The sequence below is a fragment of the Balaenoptera acutorostrata genome, chromosome 8, assembly GCF_949987535.1.
Source record: "Balaenoptera acutorostrata chromosome 8, mBalAcu1.1, whole genome shotgun sequence".
Taxonomy (NCBI): domain Eukaryota; kingdom Metazoa; phylum Chordata; class Mammalia; order Artiodactyla; family Balaenopteridae; genus Balaenoptera; species Balaenoptera acutorostrata.
Window position 1 is genome coordinate 59,045,303 of NC_080071.1, and position 20,638 is coordinate 59,065,940.

Consider the following 20,638-nt stretch of genomic DNA (forward strand, 5'->3'; position numbering starts at 1 on the left):
TTTTTTTTTTTTTGAGCTGTACTTTCTACAATAAATTGTACTGCCTAAAAATCTATACCAGTATTCATTTATGTAGCAAATCCCATTGTAATGAGAAGTCCTGTTATCTATGACTGGGACAAGCATCATTTAGAACACAATTTCAGGGCAGCAGAAGACTTTGGACAGTCCCTTGGAGTGAGTTGAAATGGAATTTGACCTATATATCAAGCTTTTCCTTAATATTTTTCATTTCCATGTGTCAACAAATACTTGACTTGATATTAAAGCCAGTTAAATCCATATTTCTTGCTGTAGTCAGGTGCAGCAACATATAACCAAGGGCAACATACCCCCACCAGCCATATTTTGTTAAGTACATGTATTTTATCATAAACCTACTTGACTGAACTACTTGCACATGAATAGGATGAAAATATCAACATAACTACCATTAAAAAAAAAGAAAAGCCAGAGAATCTCTGATCTAGTCCCTCACCCTTCATTTAAGCAATCCCATAATTTATTTTGCTCACTTTCATCATAAGGAATGACAATATGGAAAAGATCTTGATTGTGGTAGCTGTGGTTTCTTTCTCTTTTCTCTAAAGGGTTCACTGTAACCCATTCTTCCAACTCCCATGCCAACCAGAGGGTTTCTGAACACAGCCACAAAGTGGCAAATACCAGTAAACCCAAGAGTCTCAGACTGTAGGAATCTAATCAATGTGATGAAAGGGAGAGTGAGGTGGAAGCCTCTTACTTACTCTTTTTCTGAACTTTTAATTGTTAGAAAATTTCTGAAAATTACGTAGTAAAAACTCAGTGTTTCCATAAACAAATGGCCTGAAGCATCAATTTATAAACACCAGCAAATTTATTTACTGTTATCAGAAGAGCCTAACTTCTCTTGACTGTGTACTATAAATGGAAGAGTGACTGTCATTTATTGGGCTCCTACTCTGTGCTAAGCATTTACAATATCTCACCTCTAGTAGTCAAAATGATGCTTTAAGCATGTATTATTATTTCCATTTCATGTTCAACTTCGGCTGCTGAGTAACTTATCTGAGGGCACCAAGCTAGAAAGGGTATAAGCAGGGATTTGAACCCAAGTTTGTCTGATTCCAAAGCCTTTTCACTTTTTACATCAGGTATTTTGAGTGTAAAAAGATTTTTTTTTCAAATTGTTAAAGTTACACGTTCTCATTATAGGAAGTTTGGAAAGCAGACAGAATTATAAAGAAGAAAAAAATCACTTAGTAGCGGGGATGATCGCTACTAAAATTTTATTTTATTTTTCTTTCTAGGCTTAAGAAAGCTATAATTTATAATTTATATATCCAAGAGTTCCTCGGAGTTGTCATCCTTGAAGTTTATTCATGTTCTCTAACAATGTTGCCATTGCTTAAAACATTTTTGGAGCCAATTTAGGAACTAAATTCTCTGTAGACTCCCATGCACTGGGTACTTTGGTAGAGACATAGCAAAGAGGGTGTATCCGTTACCTAAATACCTGTCAAAATAATACATTTTTATGTTCTACCTTTTTGTGCCTTCTAAAATTATATGCTGCAAATATCTGACCATCCTGTAAAGAATACCGTCATTGCCCTCTCTAAGAACCATAAACATCTTCTGCGACTTCAATTGTGGTAGGAGATGGAATTTACCAAAATGCTACTTCCTCCCATGTCAAAGATTGATGGACATTTTGGGTTATGTTTAAAAGTCTTTATTAAAAATTAAATCAATAAATGTTTAATGTCTCATTTGACAACTCATGTTATTTGTTACATTGTCCACACAACAATGTTTCCTTTTTGTGGTACATACAGAAAATCAAAGAATTGTTTTTGTCAAAAGTTTGAAAAGCACATTTTAAAATCAATTTCTTTTTAATGGAAGTATTATACTCACTGAATTATTTCCCTCCAAGGAGTTTCTGTAAAAGCAAATATATCTTAAGTGTGATGTAAAGTCGGTAGCATCTTTTGTCGAAGTGCTTCGCAAAGAAGCAGGCACGCATGCGCACTCACACACACATACATAAAAGATCGCTATCAAAATGGCCATTGGTATACTTTATCAAAGTGAAGAAAGTCAAGTAATTAAGTGCCAGCTGAGTTCTCATCTCTTTGGTTTATTGCACACAACACTATTACTTTCAGAAAACAAACCTAACCCTCAGCTCAAGCATCTCCCAGGTTGTCAGGCTTCTGCCTTATTTTTCACAGACATTCTTATCTGTCCCATAAGGTTAGCATGGCATCCCCTTCCCAGATTGCTGGGCACCTGGGACACCGGGACCCTGGGTCCTAAGATTGGTGCAGAGTTCTTCGGGGCCACACCCAGGGCTCCGATGGCGGCCCACCGGGCATGCGCAGGTGTCCTAAGGGCTGCCCTCTTCCCTGGTCTTCCGATTGCCGAGATTTCCTGTGGTAAGACTTCATCGTGCTCTCAGAGCTCATTACAAAGTGTAGGCTTTGTCTTGTGTTTTAATCCTGGGCACTATTCACAGTGCCTGGCATTGTGTTCAGTCAGTGTGTTAGAGAAATGAAGGGTTACAATATATTCTCGCAGAAATGGACTGTTCAGAGGAAAGGTAGTCTGATTACAAGAGAGTCAGAATAGAATGGTGGATTCGAATCTCAGGGCTTAAGAGCCTCTAGGTCAGTCCTCTCACTTAAAGATGAAAACCGGAGAGGTCAGCTGACTTGGAAAAGGTCACCTAGAGAGGTGGCACCAAGCCAGGCACAGCATCCAGCGTCCTGAGGTCCTGTCCCGTCCTTCCCGGTGCTCCCTCCTTCCCTCGTTCCCCGGTTGTTTCCTGGAGGTTGAGCTGACTTTGCAGGATCAGTGACCAGAGCATTTGAAGCCCCACGCGGTGCTTAACAGAGCAACGGATGCGGAGGGATTCTCAGGGAACACTTGAAGAGATTGTTGGCTTAGTGAGTGATTGCCTGGTTGACTTAGGAGCCCAGCACCTGTCTCTGTGCCTAAGTGGTTACTAGCTGAATGGTGAGTTCCCTGGGCTTGTGTGGATATTACAGGCTATGTTTTGGAAAGGAGATCATTACAGAAACAATAATAATAATAATAACAGTAACTAACATTTATTTGTGATAAATTAGGCAGGATATCCCTGTGGTTTAGAGTCTAGGCCCTGTGGTCAGATGGTCACAGAATCCCAGCTCCCTCACTTGCCTTGTATATTTTTATGAGACAGGTGCTTTCACCTTTTGGTGCCTCATTTGCTATATCTGCAAAATGCCAGTGGTAATAGTGCCTACCTCAGAGTATCGAAGAGTTAACCCATTGAAGCCCTAGAACAACGCCAAGCACTTTGTAAGAAAGTAATAAATGTTAGCTGTTGTGGTTATCAAAATATCACTACTGTGTGTGCCAAATTCATTGCACAAATTATATACTATCCAGTCTTCCCAACATCTCTGTGAGGAAGCTACTATTATTGATATTGTCCCCCATTTTACAGTTGAGTAAACTGAGGCTTTAAGTCACAGGTAAGACCCAATTCCTTGTCTGCCTGACTCCAGAGCCTGTGCTTGGGTGTGGGTGTGAGGGAGATGAGTGGTGTGGCTTTGAAATGTGAGATCTGACTTCCCAAATTTCTTTTTTTCCTAGAGCACTCCAGACCCTGACCACTGTCAGGAATATCTCCGCGGATTCCCAGGTAAGTAGAGATGATCCCTCCCTTCTCTGTGTCCTCCTGCTGCCCACATGGCTGGCTGCCCCCTGCACCTGCAGCTGACTCCCACGGGTCTTGTCACAGTCTGTCAGCCTTTCAGGATTTTAGCACCAGAGTGCTCCTGTATAGGTGTACAGACCGAAGAGACAAGTCGCTCATGATGGGGTGGGGGATGGGGGATGAGGGATGGGGGATGGAGGCAAGGAGCAGAGGACTGAAAGCAATCCTCCCCCACCCACCTGTGCCTTCTCCACCTTCATCACCTACATCGACGTTTCTATGGATTTCTGTAGTTTCATGCATGCGAAATACCTCAGAGTACCAGGGGAAAAAAGTCTTTATTTATAGAGATCGTTGTGTTGTAGAAAGGAATTACGGTTAAGAGTGGTGGGCTCTGGGGCCAGACTACTTGGCCTTCCCTCCTTGAAGTGATAACCATTTTTGCTGCTGTTGAAGAACTTGGGCCAGTGAGTCTGGAAGTCTGGCTCGCAGTCGTCAGTGCTCACTCAGCGTTGAGTGGGAGTGGAAGGACACAGACTTTTGAGCCAGACAGCCTGGCTTTGCATCTTGCTTCTGCTGCCTAGTAATTGTACGGTCTCTGCATGTCACATGCCTCTCTGAGCCTCAGTTTTCTTCCCTTTAGTATGGGGATGATTATACCCATCTTGCAGAGTTGTTGGGATATTTCTAGCTCATGTATGTAAAGTGGACTATGTAAGATCGACATTCAGTTAAATGGTAATTATTATTGTTATCAGTTATTGGTATTTGACTGGGTTCATCACAAGTATTTGTTGGAGGGGAAGCATGTTGTTCTTTTTCGTTCCTCATACTTTACAAAAATATTTTTATTTTTATTTTTTCCCCCCAGCAGTCTTGCTTGTTTAAAGTAATTTGCTTAGCAAGGCATTTTTCACTGTGAAAAGATCATCTCTGGTCTAGATCCTGTCAAATGATTGTAAATTCCAAATTGAAGTAGTCCAAAATAATGAGGTCTTATTGCACCTGGATGTTTCCATGAATGTTTAAACTTGATTCTTTTTACATAACCCTGAAACTTCAGTAGTAAGATGACTGTAACTTTTTGAGAAGAGCCATTAACGTTGGTGGGAGTTGGTTGTTTTCCGTGAATGGAATAGAATACTTTACTTCCTCATATCTGAAATCTGAATCACCACGAAAACATTTTCTTTATTGTTGTTCAAAGAGAATTATTATGGCAACTACTGGTGGATTCCTCCTCTCTCTGTCTCTCTCTGTCTCTCTCTGTCTCTGTCTCTCTCTGTCTCTCTCACACACACACACCCCTTAGTTTTTCTTTCACACACACACACACACACACACACACACACACACACACACACACAGCTTAGTTTTTCTTTCCATTAGGCAACTGAAGAGTTACTATGTAAATTCTGGCAGCCTTCTCCCCATCAGACAAGCAAGGGCACAATCAATTCCTGTTTTCTTGGAACGTACCAGATAATCAGAAACTCTGATTATTCTGCTGGAAGGCAACAAACAGCTTGATGGAAAGATGTACCAACTGAAAACAATTCTGATCATATTTTTGTCAGGAGAATGAGATGCCTCCAGCTGTCTGTCACTAATTATATTAGAGGTAGAAAGCAGGAATGTTTTGGCCTGAGAAAGTTTACGGTTGTCCCATGCTGGAACACCAGTTTTACTGGCTGCTTATCCCAGAACAGTGACATTGGACATCCATTCTGTAACTCATCTTGCCAGTCAGTCGTAGTCTCAAACACATGTCACATGAGCACACTTAAGGAATTTTCTAATTATAGTTCAAAGGCTTTACTTTTATCTTTTTACGCTCATTCTGCAGACATCACTGATTGAAATGATTTCTCCCTCAGCATAATCCTATTGCTGGCAGTCACAAAAGAACAGGGAGATGGCAAATGAAACCCACAGTAACTGAAGAGGTGTCCGAATTCAATTAGGAAGAGACCTCTCCCATGTGGACGCATAAGCCATATAAATCCATTTTAATTGTGAGCTGTGGTACTTATCTGGTCATGTTTATTTTGGATGCAAGTGCCAAAGCTGGATTTAGACCAGAACTCCAGATCTTCAAGCTCTAATGACTAATTTGGGTATCCATCGAATCCCTTAATTCATTTCTTAATTAGTTCTCCCAGAATTAGAGTTGCTTGGTTACCATCATTTCCACAAAATTTTCCAATAAAAACAAACGTACGTAGATTTTTTTCCCCCTTTGGTTCACACATTTGCCCTGGTCTTAAAGAACTATTCTTCTTGTTATCAAAATTATAACAACAATGACAACAACAAAACTGCCATGTTGCCAGGCAGTAGAGTGTGAACTGAGGCATCAGGAACCAGTTTGATTCCCAACTCAACTACTTACAGCCATGGAACCTGGGTCAAGTTACTTTGCCTCTCTGGGCTTCAGTTTCCTTTTGTAAAATGGGAAGGATAATAGTACCTATCTCATAGGGTTGTTTTAAGGATTAAAAAGGCATTGCATGTAAGAACTAATATGCAGACAGTGCCTGGCATTATAATAGATGCTAGTTGTTATGTTTTTTGTCAATAAGACAGTGGGAGCCTGAGGAGCAGATTTGCTGGTGCCACAATGTTGTCATCTAAGTATGTCCCATTTATGTAGTCCATTTGGAGGTCACTCATGATGGTAGTGAAACATTGGAGACTCTGAGGTTGGAATTAATCTCAATTGTTTGTATTTGTACTCCTCAGTTTAGCTCAGGATTAACATTTTTGGCTTTCCATGCTTGATCAATATGAGTGCTAACTTGAAACCTTTTGGTGCAAAATTGCTTTAAAATTTGAGTGAACATTTTGTTCTCTCAGTAGACACAATATTGGCCCTCATTAAAAGGAAAAATGCAATTACAGTATGTAAAAAATATATATGTGGCGGGGAGAGGAGATTTGGGGGTATTGGCTTCAGTAAATTCACTGGAAATTTTCAAACTATTTTTTAATAGAGTTAAATGCATTTAATGTCTTGGTTCAAATTTAGTCAGTGTGCAGGAGTGAAAGTCTAGGGAAAGATAAATCTAGTAATTTAATGAGCTTTGCTCATGGCTACATAAGAGTTAGTTTATATTAAAATTGATTTCCAAGTGATTCACTAGAATTACCTTTCTTAACTTTTTTTTTTTTTTTTTTAGAAACTAAGGTCCGATCCAGCAATTCCACTCTCATGCATGCACAGATGTGCACTTGTCTGTGTATTCTAGAGAAATATACACTTGTGTACATCCAGAGATGTAAATTGTTCTTAGCAGCATTATTTGTATTCATCTCAAATTAGAAACACAGAATATCCATCAATAGTAGAATGGATGAATGAACTGTGGTGTAATCATAAGGAATTATGATTTCTATAACTATAGAGTGGAATATTATACAGCAATGAAAAAAGAATAAATTAGTGCTACACACAAGAAGAGGGATACATCTTAGGACATAATGTTAAAAGAAAGAAGATACAAAGTATACATAGTAATCTTATTTCATTTATGTAAAGTGTGAAAACAGACAAAACTAAACTCTGTTGCTAAGGGTTACAGACATAAGTGGCCAAGAATTTATTACTGAAAGAATCAGGATAGTGGTTCCCTCTAAAGGGCATGCTGGGGGAGAGAGAGGAGTTGCGGGGCTCCTGCGAGTGCTGGCAATGTTCTGGTTTTTGACAGGGGCTGGCAGTTGCATGGGTAATACACAGTATATACATCAAACATTAATGTTTCATGTGCTTTTCTGGTTGTGGGTTAGAGTTCATAATTTTAAAAGTTTTTAAAAAGGCAAAATAAACTCTTTCCAACCCAGGTTGGTTTATCCTTGTCCTGCATAGTTTTAGGCCAAGAGATTCCTGTGATTATAAGTGGCTCTAGAAGTAAACTACTGCCTCACTGCCTGGCAAAGTGGCCTCCAAAATAGGATATGCACCCACAGGGAGCTCTTGAGAAGATTCATTTGGTTGAGAAAGACATTGATTAGAATTTTCATTTACATTCATTTTATTATCATGAAACATTATGATAACGGATGGTGACTATATTGGCACTGACGTCATTCCTGGGTCCACGTGTCAAATGGTCGAGTATCACCTGGAAGGAGGGAGGTGAGGCCTCCTCTTCACAGTGGCTTCCCCTCTGGCTCATCTGCTTTGGTTATTTTGTGGAATATATCATGCCTGGTCAACTGTATTTACAAATTCTATGTTTTAGTTTTAACAAAACCTCACAGAGTCTTAAAAAGATTCTACAAAGAATTCCCATAAATTGAAGATAATTTTAATATTGCAAGCAACAAGAAAATGTTGAAGTCTAACATGAACTCTGTCAGCCCTGTTATGAGGTAATGACAGTGCTCATCTAATCCAATCTTGCAAGAAGCTGGCCACCAAAATTCTAAATTATCTGGAAGACGTACAGATTTATATCCACTGTGGTTAATTAGTCATGAATCTCGTCCTAGGTGTATTTGACTTGAGACATCATGGTTAGCAAAATAGTACATCAATTCTGTCATTCTTTTCTATCTTTTTATGTTTTATAATGTATATAAAATAATACATGTATATGAATCGTAACAAACGATTATATATAGTTAGTACAATAATACATATATATGAATCGTAAACAAACAGCCAAACTTCTTTTGTTCAAACATGTAAGATGAAAATACCTTGGACACTGCTGCCTTGTAGTTCAAAGGCTGCTCCCTGCTAATAGTTAAAATGTGTAGGAGAAGGTAAACTTACTATCCGTGTCAAAAAGAGGCACTTCTTGGTCTTAATGTTTTTATTGACAAATATCATCATAAGGCAATAGTTTATATTTTTTCCTTTATTAAGACTTTCCCCAAGCCCTTGGTTTGGAGTTGGGTAGGAAAAAATGAAAAGATGTATATACTCAGAATAGCTCTGTTTTTCTGTTTTGCTTATATTCCCTGTAAGATTCCTTTATGATTACATATATACATACACACCGAGGTGCAGTGGGAAGGGTGCTTGACCGGCATTCAGGAGACCTGGTTCTAAGCCTAGCTCTGCCACTTGCCAGCAATCAGGCCACAGCACAGAGGCAGTACCCTCTCTGAGCTGTCCTTGCCTTTTCTCTCTCCTGAGGGGATAATAGCAACCCTTCCCTGACCCTGACAGTGATCACATGTGAGAGCATCTGTAAAATGGAGTTTCCTACAAACAGAAGGAATTAAGGTCCTGTCCCCTCTACTTCACCTTTAACAAAACGTAGCTTCTTATTAAAGTACTAACGTCCTTAACCTACAAGACTCTTTTGATTGGAAGCTACAGAAACTGACTGGCTAGCCTAAACCAAAACAGAATTATTTTTGAATTGTTTTATTGGCAGGATCCTGGGGCATCTATAGCATTGAAGGGATGGTAGAACCTTCAAACTGCACGAAGGGCCACCACCAGGGAAGGCCTTGCAGACTCGACATAGGGCATTGTGGTCTCTTCTCTAAGGCATTGCTGTCAGTGTGATGGAGCGCTGATGATGTCTACCTGCTGGGGTTCATAGTTCAAAGTCTGAGGCTCCAAGAAGAGGGAACCTAATTTATCCAACTTAGGTTGATGACCGCCTTTTGACCAGTCAGCCTCAGGTGAGGGGAAAAGGTCACATAGGATGGACAAGGTTCCTGGGAGCTCTAGCCCTGCATGTCTGGGCCATCTCAGGAAATCAGGCATCCCTGTGAGCTTCTGCCTACCGCTGGTATTAATGTTTCTATAGTTGCTAATGACTCAACTCTCTTTAAGGGGTTTGAATAAAAGGAATCAAAGAAATTTAAATACGGAAGTATATATGAGCATTTTCTTCAGTAAATGTCAATGCACCTAACTGAGTCTGGGCTTCTCATAGTTTTCTTGAGGTGAACACTGAAGTTGAAATCACTTTCATTAGATGTTGAAAATTCTCTGTAGGTCCTAAGGGGTCCTTCTGCCCAGGCTGCTTCTCTAAGGTTTGACTCCACTTCCACCTTTAGCTACTGCTTTACCTCTGGTTAGAAAGAAGGCATTAAATGAATTTTAGGATTCCTAATGCCAATGCTCTCTTCACTGACAGCCTGACTTGACCTAAAATTTTATGCCAATGTGGAAAGAAGGTAAGAGAGGTACACAGAGACTGTGTACCACAGGCAAGTCATCATACCACTAAACGACCTTAATTTTCTCTTGTGACCCTATTAAAGTATATTTGAATATATCACAGACATTTCTAGACAGATGTATCCAGCTGTTCCTCACACCAGTGGGTATTTGATACATAACATTTGTTCTACCAGGGCTCAAGCAATTACTTATAATAATTTAATAATGGAAATGATGAAAATGTTTATATCTGTGAAAAATCGATGCATATCTTCCAAAACAAGTTAAATATTGCTGTCAAATATTGGCCTGGCAAGTCCTAAATAGAGTATCATACCCTTTGGAACATTCACTATATAGCTATAATGAGTGCAGAAATTCTTTGTTTTTAAAGCACATACACATAATGTAATAACCAAATTTTATGTTGTTAACAGACAGTGAAGTATCTTTATTGTAAAAAGAAAAGTTCTTTCTTAGAGAAAGAGTACCACCGAAGAAAGAGAAGTGGTAACAACAATCATTATTTTACCCAGTCTCCATTTTCCCAAGTGCTGAGTTATAATGTAATCTGTGGTTTATACTTTTTAAACCAACTCTCAATAGATTGCCAACCTAGTGCCTCACACTGGTTAGGTTATAAGGATGATTTATTATTTGTCAGATTTTAAGTGCTGACCCATGAAATGTTAAACTTGTATTGGCAGCTGTTGTCCAAAGGTTTCCAGGTGTCCTGACTAATGCTTTGAAAGACCAGCATTAGCAATAAATCACAGCATACATAATTTTTCAATAAAGTAGTGGAAAGGATTTTGCCTTCTAGGTCCTCTAAGCTTTGGTATTTGGAAGTTACTTAAATGGGAAATTAAAGTAAAGGGGTAAAACATTCTCAGGCTTTAACTCTTGAATTTTGGGCCAGCCATAGTCAATAGCTAAAGCATCTTGGTAGCTTTGTTCTCCTAACCCTGAGATCTCTTGGCTATGGGAACTAACGAAGTGCCAAGCATAGGCCTAATTGCATTCCTAGTTACTGAGACAGAAATCTCAAAGGAATTTTCCTTTTCTTTCAAAGGAGTACCTTGAGCATGAACATTTTCTGGAATAGCAAAATTGTTTATAAGACTTCTGCAAAGCTTTCTGAAAAGAGAGCTTGAAGAGGGCTCTGGCAGCCAGTTAAGAGGCATGCAGTTGCTCACCTAGAGTGACAAAGAGTTAGGGAGAGGAAATCAACAAGTAGGAGAGACATGGCTTTGTCCTCTAAGCCTGCTCTCTGCTAACGAGCTGATGTTCTCTTTTCTTCTTCTTTCTCTATGGTCTGCTCAAAGATTTAGCAAAATGGTGCATGATATATAAAGCTAGCCCCATGGTAGACCACCGGCTGACTATAAGTTCTGTTCTCTCGTATTTCCAGTGCTGTGACTACTGCTTGATACATAAGAAATGTTCCATTAGTATTTGTTGAATGAAGGAATATATTCAGGTAGGTCTTTCTGTGATATGTATATTGGTGATTTATATATTGGGCCAGATATACTCTGGGCCACATTACTTCTGATCAAGGAATCAGTATCCAAATTTAGTAGACTGGGACCTTCCAGTATGATGGAGAATAAGGGCTTGGAGAAACCAAAACTTGGAACAACCTGAATACTCAGCAATATAAAAGGAACTGATACAACCTTCCAGGAGGCTTAATTTACTCCAGAAGTTAGCATATCCAGTGAAAAGTTTTAGCTTATCACAGTTTTTCTTAATGTAAATAGGTTTGCAGAGTTCTTACCATACTGACAGTATCAGTTTCAACTTTATAGAATTTTGCTTTTAATACATCAGTTGGCAAGCACCCAGTGCCAAGACCAAGGGTTAGCTCGCTGCTTCACTTCCTTCCTCCAAGCTGCAACTTCTCTTGCAACGCCAGGCAGCTGTCTCCCAAATGTATGCTGTCAGTAATGTAGGAAACCAGATGACCGAAAGAGGGTAAATCAGCACAAATTTATCGTCAGAGCTGAGAGAAAGAACCTCAAAATGAATGCTCTGCTGACTGTGGGTCAGAAATGTTATCTTTGTATCTCAAGGACAGGACGTTTTTGTTTCTTTGGCTGTGTTGGGTCTTCATTGCTGCGCGCGGGCTTTCTCTAGCTGCGGCGAGCAGGGGCTACTCTTCGTTGTGGTGGCTTCTCTTGTTGCGGAGCACGGGCTCTAGGCACACGGGCTTCAATAGTCGTGGCCTGTGAGCTCAGTAGTTGTGGCTTGCGGGCTCTAGGGTGCAGGCTCAGTAGTTGTGGCGCACGGGCTTAGTTGTTCCGTGGCATGTGGGATCTTCCCGGACCAGGGCTCAAACCCGTGTCCCCTGCATTGGCAGGCGGAGTCTTAACCACTGCGCCACCAGGGAAGTCCCTCAAGGATAGAACATTTAATATAGATTTGGGTACAAAGTACACATCACCCTCCAGGCATGCTCAACTGTGTCAACCGGAAAACTATTCTTTAGGGTTTACAATTTCCCCTTCTTCCTAAATTAAAAAATGCTAATGTGAACTCTTGACTCTCAACAACACGTTATTATTGTATATAGGGCAAAGAGTAAATAAGACACTTGCCTAATGACAAAACAGTTCATTTTAACTCAGCAAGCTGGGAGTAATATTAGATTGTTTTCTTTTTTCCATGCTTCTTTGTGGAAATAGGCCACAATCATTTTTATTCCATCATTCTTCATTACCTTATAGCAGGCTTCCTGTTTATGCTATCAAGAGCTGTTTTTAAAGACCCTTGAGGGGTCTTTCACCTATAGTACCCCTTTAGAATATCTGAGGGTTTGGAAATATAGAAACTTCTCTTAATGAAATATGCTTAATGGTCTGTGCAGAGTATTGCAATATTTACACCTAGTTCAGGTAATGTAAATTATATTTAATTAGTCATTCTGGGAAAGTAGTAGATATTTTAGAATAGATTCAGTACCTAGAACCCACTGTTTGCCTATTATGTATAGTACATTAGATAAAATTCTATGAGTAGTATTTATAGATTAAAAAAAGTATTTGCAGTAGCATAAAGCCAGTTCTTAGGGACTCATAATAATGTGAAGAACATGTCATGTTGGGGCATGAAAAGCATCCATGTGGGACAGACTTTTATAAACATTCTTTGTAAACTTTAAAGTGCTATACAAATGCAATCATTATTTTTACATTTGTGACATGCAGAACTTCTGGGCTGAATGACAGTCCATAAGTTTGTGTTTTCATGCTGAATATGTTCCTGTTTCAAGTGAGATTTCCTTTTTCACATGTAACCCTTGTGTCAGAGACTCCCTGAGTTCCTTAATTGGGTTCCTTCACATTGTACTTGACTTTTGAACCCTCCAGACCACACTTGTGCTAGGAGAAGCACGCTTCATAAGATGCTTTAGAAGGTGGTGTGATTTCTAGGAAGGAACCTCAACCTGCATCACAACTGCAATCTATAGATGACGGCTAAGAGCCCCACTGTGGTCATCTCCCAGTCCCTCCTGGGCACTGGAATAGGACTGAGAAATCACTCATTCCTGGCCTTATATGGCCCCCTTTATGGGCCTCTGACATGCCTACTTTTCCAGAACTTTGGTATCTTCTGCAGGCTGGTCCTTTTTCGGTAGTTATTCCAGCCACCTGCGTTTTCTTTCTGCCATCCCCGTGTCTTGGTCGGTCTCTCTGTTCCTCTCTGTCCTCCCAGCACCACCTTCTCTGCTCTTCAGCCTCCTTTTTTGCCTCCATGGCTGCAAGAAACTAGAAACAAGAAAATGTGTCCTGGTAGTATTCCTCTGCCCATTTCCCACTGCCCTCTTCCCTGGGTGAAATTGCTCTTTTCTCCAGCACTCCAGCGTTGCCAGCTGCATCTTTGTTCTCCTCTCTTACCCGAGAGCTCGTGTGGCGTGGGCGCAGGGGTGGGGGGAGGGCTGGTGGGGGGGGCACAGCCCCTTTCTCCGCGGCTCTCGAAGTGGACCCAGGACCAGGCCATGGGAAACAGACACCCCAACAGTCACCATGGGCTATACAAATATTACTTCCATTTAGCCTGACCTTTCATTGTGCTCCAAAATGACTGAAAGTACTTAAATGGTACGCAGTGTGTTTCCGGAAACAAAAATAAATGGGGTTCTTTTAAGAAGGCACACTTGAACTTTTGCCCTTTCCTTCCTTCTTGAGTCATTGTATCCAGTTCAAGGCTTCCTTTTAACATGTCTTTTCCTTTGGTGAGAAATTGCTAATTTCTCTACTGATAAAATTATGAATCATAGAAGCAATGTAAAGATAAGGATTCCTCATCTGGCCTTAAAACACTTAGCTCTGGGAATTGAGTCTTGTGAACATTTCTTAAGTGCTGACTGTGTGGCAGGCACCCGCAGACTGACTGACTAATTCTGTAACCGCGTTAATGTACTAATTCAACTAATCCTCACAGCAGCCTTGTGAGGCGGGTAGTATTGTTATTTGTCTGTGTTTTAGCATGTAGACACTGAGGAATAGTGAAAACAAGTTAGTTGCCCAAGTTCATACAGTTAGCATGGGCAGGGCCTGGACTTGAACCTCGGGGGTCTGCCTCAGTGCCCACGTTCTCAACTACTGAACTAGCTGCCTAAATGCCTTGAGTGCATCATGTAACCCCCGGGAGCCTGATTTATCATCTCTGAGGTGGTACTAGTTACACCTACCTTACTAAATTGTGGGGAGGATCAAATGAAATGATTATTTGAAAGGGCCCAGTGTAGATTGTGAAATGCTAAAACATCAGGGTTAATTTGGGGCTGTCGATAAGATATTTTCTATTAGGTGGGTCTTATTGTTGAATCTGGCCCTTGCTCCTTGGATATACTGCTGGTTCAGATGAAACACTGCGTGTTTGTTTTGAGGGGTTTTTTTGAAATTTCAGAAAACCCCAGGTTTCACAATGAAAATGATCCTTTTATTCCTAAATGGTAGCATCTGGGAGTATTTAGAGCATAGGCAAAACTCAGCATAACACTTTTAACATGCCAAGTAAGTTCAATGACATTCGTTCCCTTTAACCCCTTTAACATTAATGTAGCACTTAACACCCCTCCCTTTTTTTTCTAAATCACGCAAAATTAATTTTCTTCCAAGTCTTCTGTTTACTACATACCGAGTACTTGTCATGAAGGGTCCTTCAGTGTATAGCATGGGGTCTGGGACCATGCTTTTCAGCACGCAGCCCTGAAATAGGAGATATCAGGCAAGATTTAGGCCAATGGAAGAGAGGTGGAAATCGAGTCTAAAGATGAGGATTTAGAAAGACCATGGGCTGGGACTTCCCTGGTGGCGCAGTGGTTAAGAATCCGCCTGCCAATGCAGGGGACACGGGTTTGAGCCCTGGTCCAGGAAGATCCCACATTGCCACGGAGCAACTAAGCCCGTGCACCACAACTACTGAGCCTGCGCTCTAGAGCCTGCGAGCCACAACTACTGAGGCTGCACGCCACAACTACTGAAGCCTGCGTGCCTAGAGGCCATACTCTGCAACAAGAGAAGCCACCGCAATGAGAAGCCTGTGCACCATGACGAAGAGTAGCCCCTGCTCACCACAACTAGAGAAAGCCTACATGCAGCAATGAAGACCCAACACAGCCAAAAATAAATAAATAAACTAAATAAATTTATTTAAAACAAACAAACAAACAATGGATCTCCACTTCCTTATTAAAAAAAAAATAGAAAGACCACGGGCTGAAAAACCCCATGTTTCAAAATGTGGGACAGGACACCAGAGCCAGACCCCCGAGAGGTCTGATGGGTGGTGCTGGAAGAGAGGGAGGACTTGGGAAGAAGCAGAAAGAGGAGACTCAGAAGGACAAGCCGAGCAGGAGATGGGTGTTTCCTGCAGCTGGTCCAGGGGAGGTGGAAGCTTCCCTCCTCCCCGTGATGCCCAGCCTGGCTTTCCCTGCTCTCAGGCCCCCCTATGTGTTTTTGGGTCTCATAGTGTTCTCACAAGTCAAGATGCTGGAGATCTGTGTATTTACAGTCCCTTGGGAGAAGTGAATCCCCAAAGGCCTGAATTTTTGTGATTTGTTGGAGCTCTCATACATCCTAGAAATGTAGTTCTTCCTGGTTTCTTATGAGACTTGCATTTCATACTTAAGGCATGCTGTTTGGAGGGTCTTCCAGGCAGGAGTCATGATCATAATGAGTTATTTTTTCCTCTTTTCTGTATAAGAACAATATCCTTGCCATTCAGTTTTCAAATATAGCAAGCAGTCATGGTAGAAGAATATCCTTATGTTAGGAAAGAAGTTGGCAGCCTCAGTGATGTGAAAATGTCCAATTTAGAAGATACTTTTAAAAAGAAAAGCTGCTTTAAGTCCTTTTTGGAACCAGGTAGAATAAAAATGAATAAATAAAAAATTTAAAGTACAATGTGCAGTCTGACAACACACTCTACTTCCTCTCTTTAGTCTTGTAGGTACTTGTCAATTTTGCCTGAACTTCAGGTGTTGTTTTTATCGTTTCCTTAAAATGTCAAACTGCAAACTGGTTCTGCCATCTAATTGGGAGCATAACTTGGATGATAGATTTTCTAGCTGATGCATGTAATCAGTGCACCACAAGAATGTTGCCAGGGACTAAACATCTAGAATTTCTTTAAGAATATTGGTAAGTGTGTAAAAAGAGTACTTACACAGGAGGGGAAAAAAAGCATCAAATTCCAAAGAAAGAGTCAAAATGGAGTGTATAAGTCAGCCATGACTGGAGGTATATAAAGAGAGAGCTTCTAGTAGAAACAATTCTCTAATTGATTAAGGTGTTTGCAGTTAACACTCATCAGAATTATAGATAATAGCACATCTATTACACTTCACCAATCCAAGCCTATATGGTTTCTCTTCATGAAGTGCTGAACTGATCAGAGCACTTGATATGCATGTAACTCAAGTAAATTATTGACTCAATTTGTGGAGGCAATATGTATTTTTAAAAAACCTTTTAAAATGTGTTCACTGTTTTGTCACAGAAGGTTTTATTTCTAGGAATTTATGCTAAGGAAATAATTAAAGATATGTGCAAAGGTTTTGGCCACAAAGGTGTTAATCACACCATTGCTCATAATAGGGTAAATAGGAAATTGCTTACATGTACAACAATAACAGATTAGTTAAATATATTATGTTACAAATAGTGAAATACTGTTCAGCTACTATAGATGATATAGATAAATACTGATAATGAAAAGATGTTCATCATATATTGTTAAGTGATAAAATCCTATTATTAAAAAAAATAAGTATGCACAGAATGATCACATTTTGGTAATATATGGATATATTCTTAGAAAATGACCTGGAAATATATTTAAGGGTTTTTAAAGTGGTTCTCTGGGTAGTAAGATCTATGAGCATTTCAAATGTTCTTCTTTTTTGTGTGTCTTTAATTTCCTTCTCTAAACGTATACTGCTTTTCTAATAAGAAAGAACCAACAAAGTTTATTTTTAATTGAAAAAAGGAAAATATGAGTCAAGCCATATGAAAATGCTGGGTTCTAGAGACCTCATGTCATGCTTTTCAGGAGAATGTATTTGTAAACATACTTCAGCTGAATATGCCATGATTTGAGAACAGTAACTGCTGTTTCCTGCATCTGATTTAGCAGAGATCATTAGCTTTCTTCCTAATCTCTGCAAAACGAAGGAACTCAACTTATTAGACCATCTCTGGGGTTTCTTCCTACTCCCAAATGCTAGGTCTATACCTTCTTGGTTTGTTCAGAGAAACTGCTGAGTGGGGGACTTCCTGCATTTTTCATAATTACAAGCTGCCATGTGATGAAAGTGTATTAATAAGAAGGATTCATCTTATTATTTGTAGTACATTCAAACCAGCCCACTCTGAAAGATTTTTCTTGATTCTGTCTTCTGATGCTTTGGAGAGAGACCTTCAAATGATCTAGTTTTTCCATCACTTGTTGATTACCCTAGCTTTGAATGTTTGGGGAGAGCTTACGGTGAGGGTCACATTGCAGGGAACTGCTCAGTGTTTCAGGGGAACTTCAGCAGTAGGTGGGAAGCAGTTGAAGGAAAGAGTGACAGAGAATTAACTTCCACTAGAAAATAAAAGTCCCGCCAGCTGTTAACCCTTACAACCCCTCAGCCTCTTCCTTTGGTATCAAGGAAGGCCTCTGTATGTCCATACACCCTGGGCCTGGTTTAGCTCAGTGAGGCGAGATGTCATATATTTTTCTCATTAATCACTCTTGGCAGATGTCATGGTATTACAATCAGTTCCTCCTACGTGTAAAAATACAATTTCAGAATGAGTTCACAGTCAACATAGAAGTAAATTACAGTACACATCTGGCAGGTTGACTTCTTAATTCTGTAACTTCTGAATGGAAGTTGGTGGAAAGCATATTGTGCCACGAGTTAGGAAAGAAAACTGTATTTTGATCCTGGCTCTTCCATGAACTTGTAGAACCTTAGAGTTTTTTTAGGTCCAAGTTTTTCTCCTCTGTAGAGTGAGAGGGCTGAATTCAGTGATTTTCAAGCTTCCTTCCAGTTCTGAAATTATATGAAAATGATTTACAGAGGCCATTTATTGTTGCCTACATGACTCTAGACCAAAGGCAGGGTGTCTGTTAACGATCCAGCCTTGTGACTCCTCAGTCTCTTATCTCCCTTGGTGCAATAAACGCTGTTTTCTTGTTTATCTTGCTTTTCTTGTGCCACACTAAATAATTTCAGAGAGCATCTCATTTTGACATGCTGTATATCCTCTAATGTAGGATGTCTTTGTGACTAGTGAAAAAAAATTCTTAATAGCAGCTGCTTCTCTCGTTTTTAAAGCTATCGCCTGAGAACTAAATGTCAATTCAAAGATTCCCATATTTGTTATCATTTCTAACCTAACCTATAGAATTCTAAGGCATAATTTGAAACAGAAAAATTCCTGCCTTGAGACAGTGAACTCATAAATATGTAGTATGATTTATCCCTATAATTTAAGAAGAGATTAGGATATTTAACATTTTTAGCAACATTTTTTTTTTCAGTAACTACACTGAATATGCAAAATTGGGCTGCTGCACATGCTTGCTGATGCTGCACTTTTAATTGTAGATACCATATTTTAAGATTGAGTAATGATTTCAAATGAATCTACTATAAAAGGAGAATCAGGTTACCCTAATGAAAGATTTTATAAATCAAACACTTGTGTGTTTTTACTTTCTCTCTAATTTGTAGACTCCTTTACATATATAGAATCTCTGTTTTCTATAGTGAGCACAGAAAACCCAACCGAAACAGGCCACAGAGGAGACTACCAATTGCCTCTCCAATACCCTTTCTTTCCTTCTTCCTTAGTAGCACACCCTGGTTTTATTCAAGGGCATAACGTGCCCAGCCAAAAGACTGCATTTCCTAGCCTCCCTTGCAGTTAGGGGTAGCCAATGGAGAGATCGTTAGATGGGACTTTCAGGAAACCTCTTTGGCGGGGGTTGACTGGGCTGTGTATTCTTGACTCTTGCTTCCTCTGTGTTCTTTTGTGTACTCTCCTCTCTGAGCTCGTGTTCACAAGATGGCTGAGGCAGCTTTAGTTCCATCATCCTCTTCCATTCAAGCCTAGCAGAAAGAAAGTCCAATTTCCTAATAGCCTTAAGCAAAGCCCTGGATTGGCTTCTCTTTGGCCTGAGTGCCCATTTGGGGTTTTGTCGAACCCATAACTGAGACATATGGAATGACGTGCTGATGGGTTCATCCTGGGTCATATACCTCACTCCCCACCCTTTCTGGAGGTAGCAAAATGGAGCTTTCGTGGCCAGGAGAAGTGGGAGTGAGTAGATACCGGATGATGACCAAACCACAAATATCCACCCCACCAAATTTGCCAGTTTCTTCTCTGAGTTCTGGTCTCTAATAATGAGGTAGATGATCATTTGGTTTGCAGAGTTACACTGAATAATGATTTGGTCTTTGGGTTCACTTATGGTAAATGAAATTGAAGTCTCAAGGCCATACCATAAATCCAGATTAAATATCAAAATATATATCTTTTAGTTTTCCAGATTAATGTCTTGCAATAAGCCATATAACTTCCCTTTGTAATTACCACCCTATTTATGGCCTTCTAAAAGGGTAGAATCAAAGTTTGCCAAAAAAATTTTTAGACCCCAAATAATTGTATTTTCCAATAGAGCTCGTTGAAGCAGCAGAGGACATTGTCTCCAAACATAAAGTTATATAACAAGTTAGAGCTAAATGAAATTTAAAATGACTTGTGATAAACCCTGAAAAAGCGATACTTTAAAATAGTAATGTCAGCAAGCTGCCTATTATGTAAACCATAATACCAGTGCTCTGAGTTTAGGTGGAGGAGTTACTGGGCAATGACAAAAAATATCGTGGTCTGCTGTTTTGTATGAGTGAACATGTAGATGTGATTTGGAAGTGATTTACTGCATGATGGGACACGGTATGCCACAGGACACATGACTATGGCCAAAGTTCTGAAAATGTTGAGATGGCTTTCAATTAGCTTTGGGCAAGGCTGCTTCTTGCAGAAGCCAGTATTAATTTTTCAGAATGCCTCCTAACTTTTCAGCAGAAGGGCCAATCATGTCAATCCTTTGAAGCTACTGGAAACATCACTGGAGGCTGGATTGCAGAATGCTCTCTTGCAGTGTCCAGGGGACTGGCTACCTGGGCCGAAGAGAGTAGGAACAAGAGTGTGGCCCCTGTAGTTTAGAGACCTCGGTTTGACATTGGCCCCTCCACGTGTACCAGTAGATGACTTAAGCTCTTGGAGCCTCGATTTCCTCATCTGTAAAATGGGGGT

The 20,638-nt window shown here is 40.1% G+C and overlaps 1 protein-coding gene across 4 annotated transcripts in view; it reads left to right on the top strand.

Moving 5' to 3' along the window:
- SPATS2L (spermatogenesis associated serine rich 2 like) overlaps positions 1-20,638 on the top strand; it is a 166,608-nt gene that overhangs the window by 18,832 nt on the left and 127,138 nt on the right. For all 4 annotated transcript variants that reach the window (XM_007190488.3, XM_057550926.1, XM_057550924.1 and 1 more), the window contains exon 2: positions 3,625-3,673. The gene's annotated coding sequence lies outside the window, so the exon portion shown is untranslated. The remainder of the gene's footprint in view (positions 1-3,624; positions 3,674-20,638) is intronic.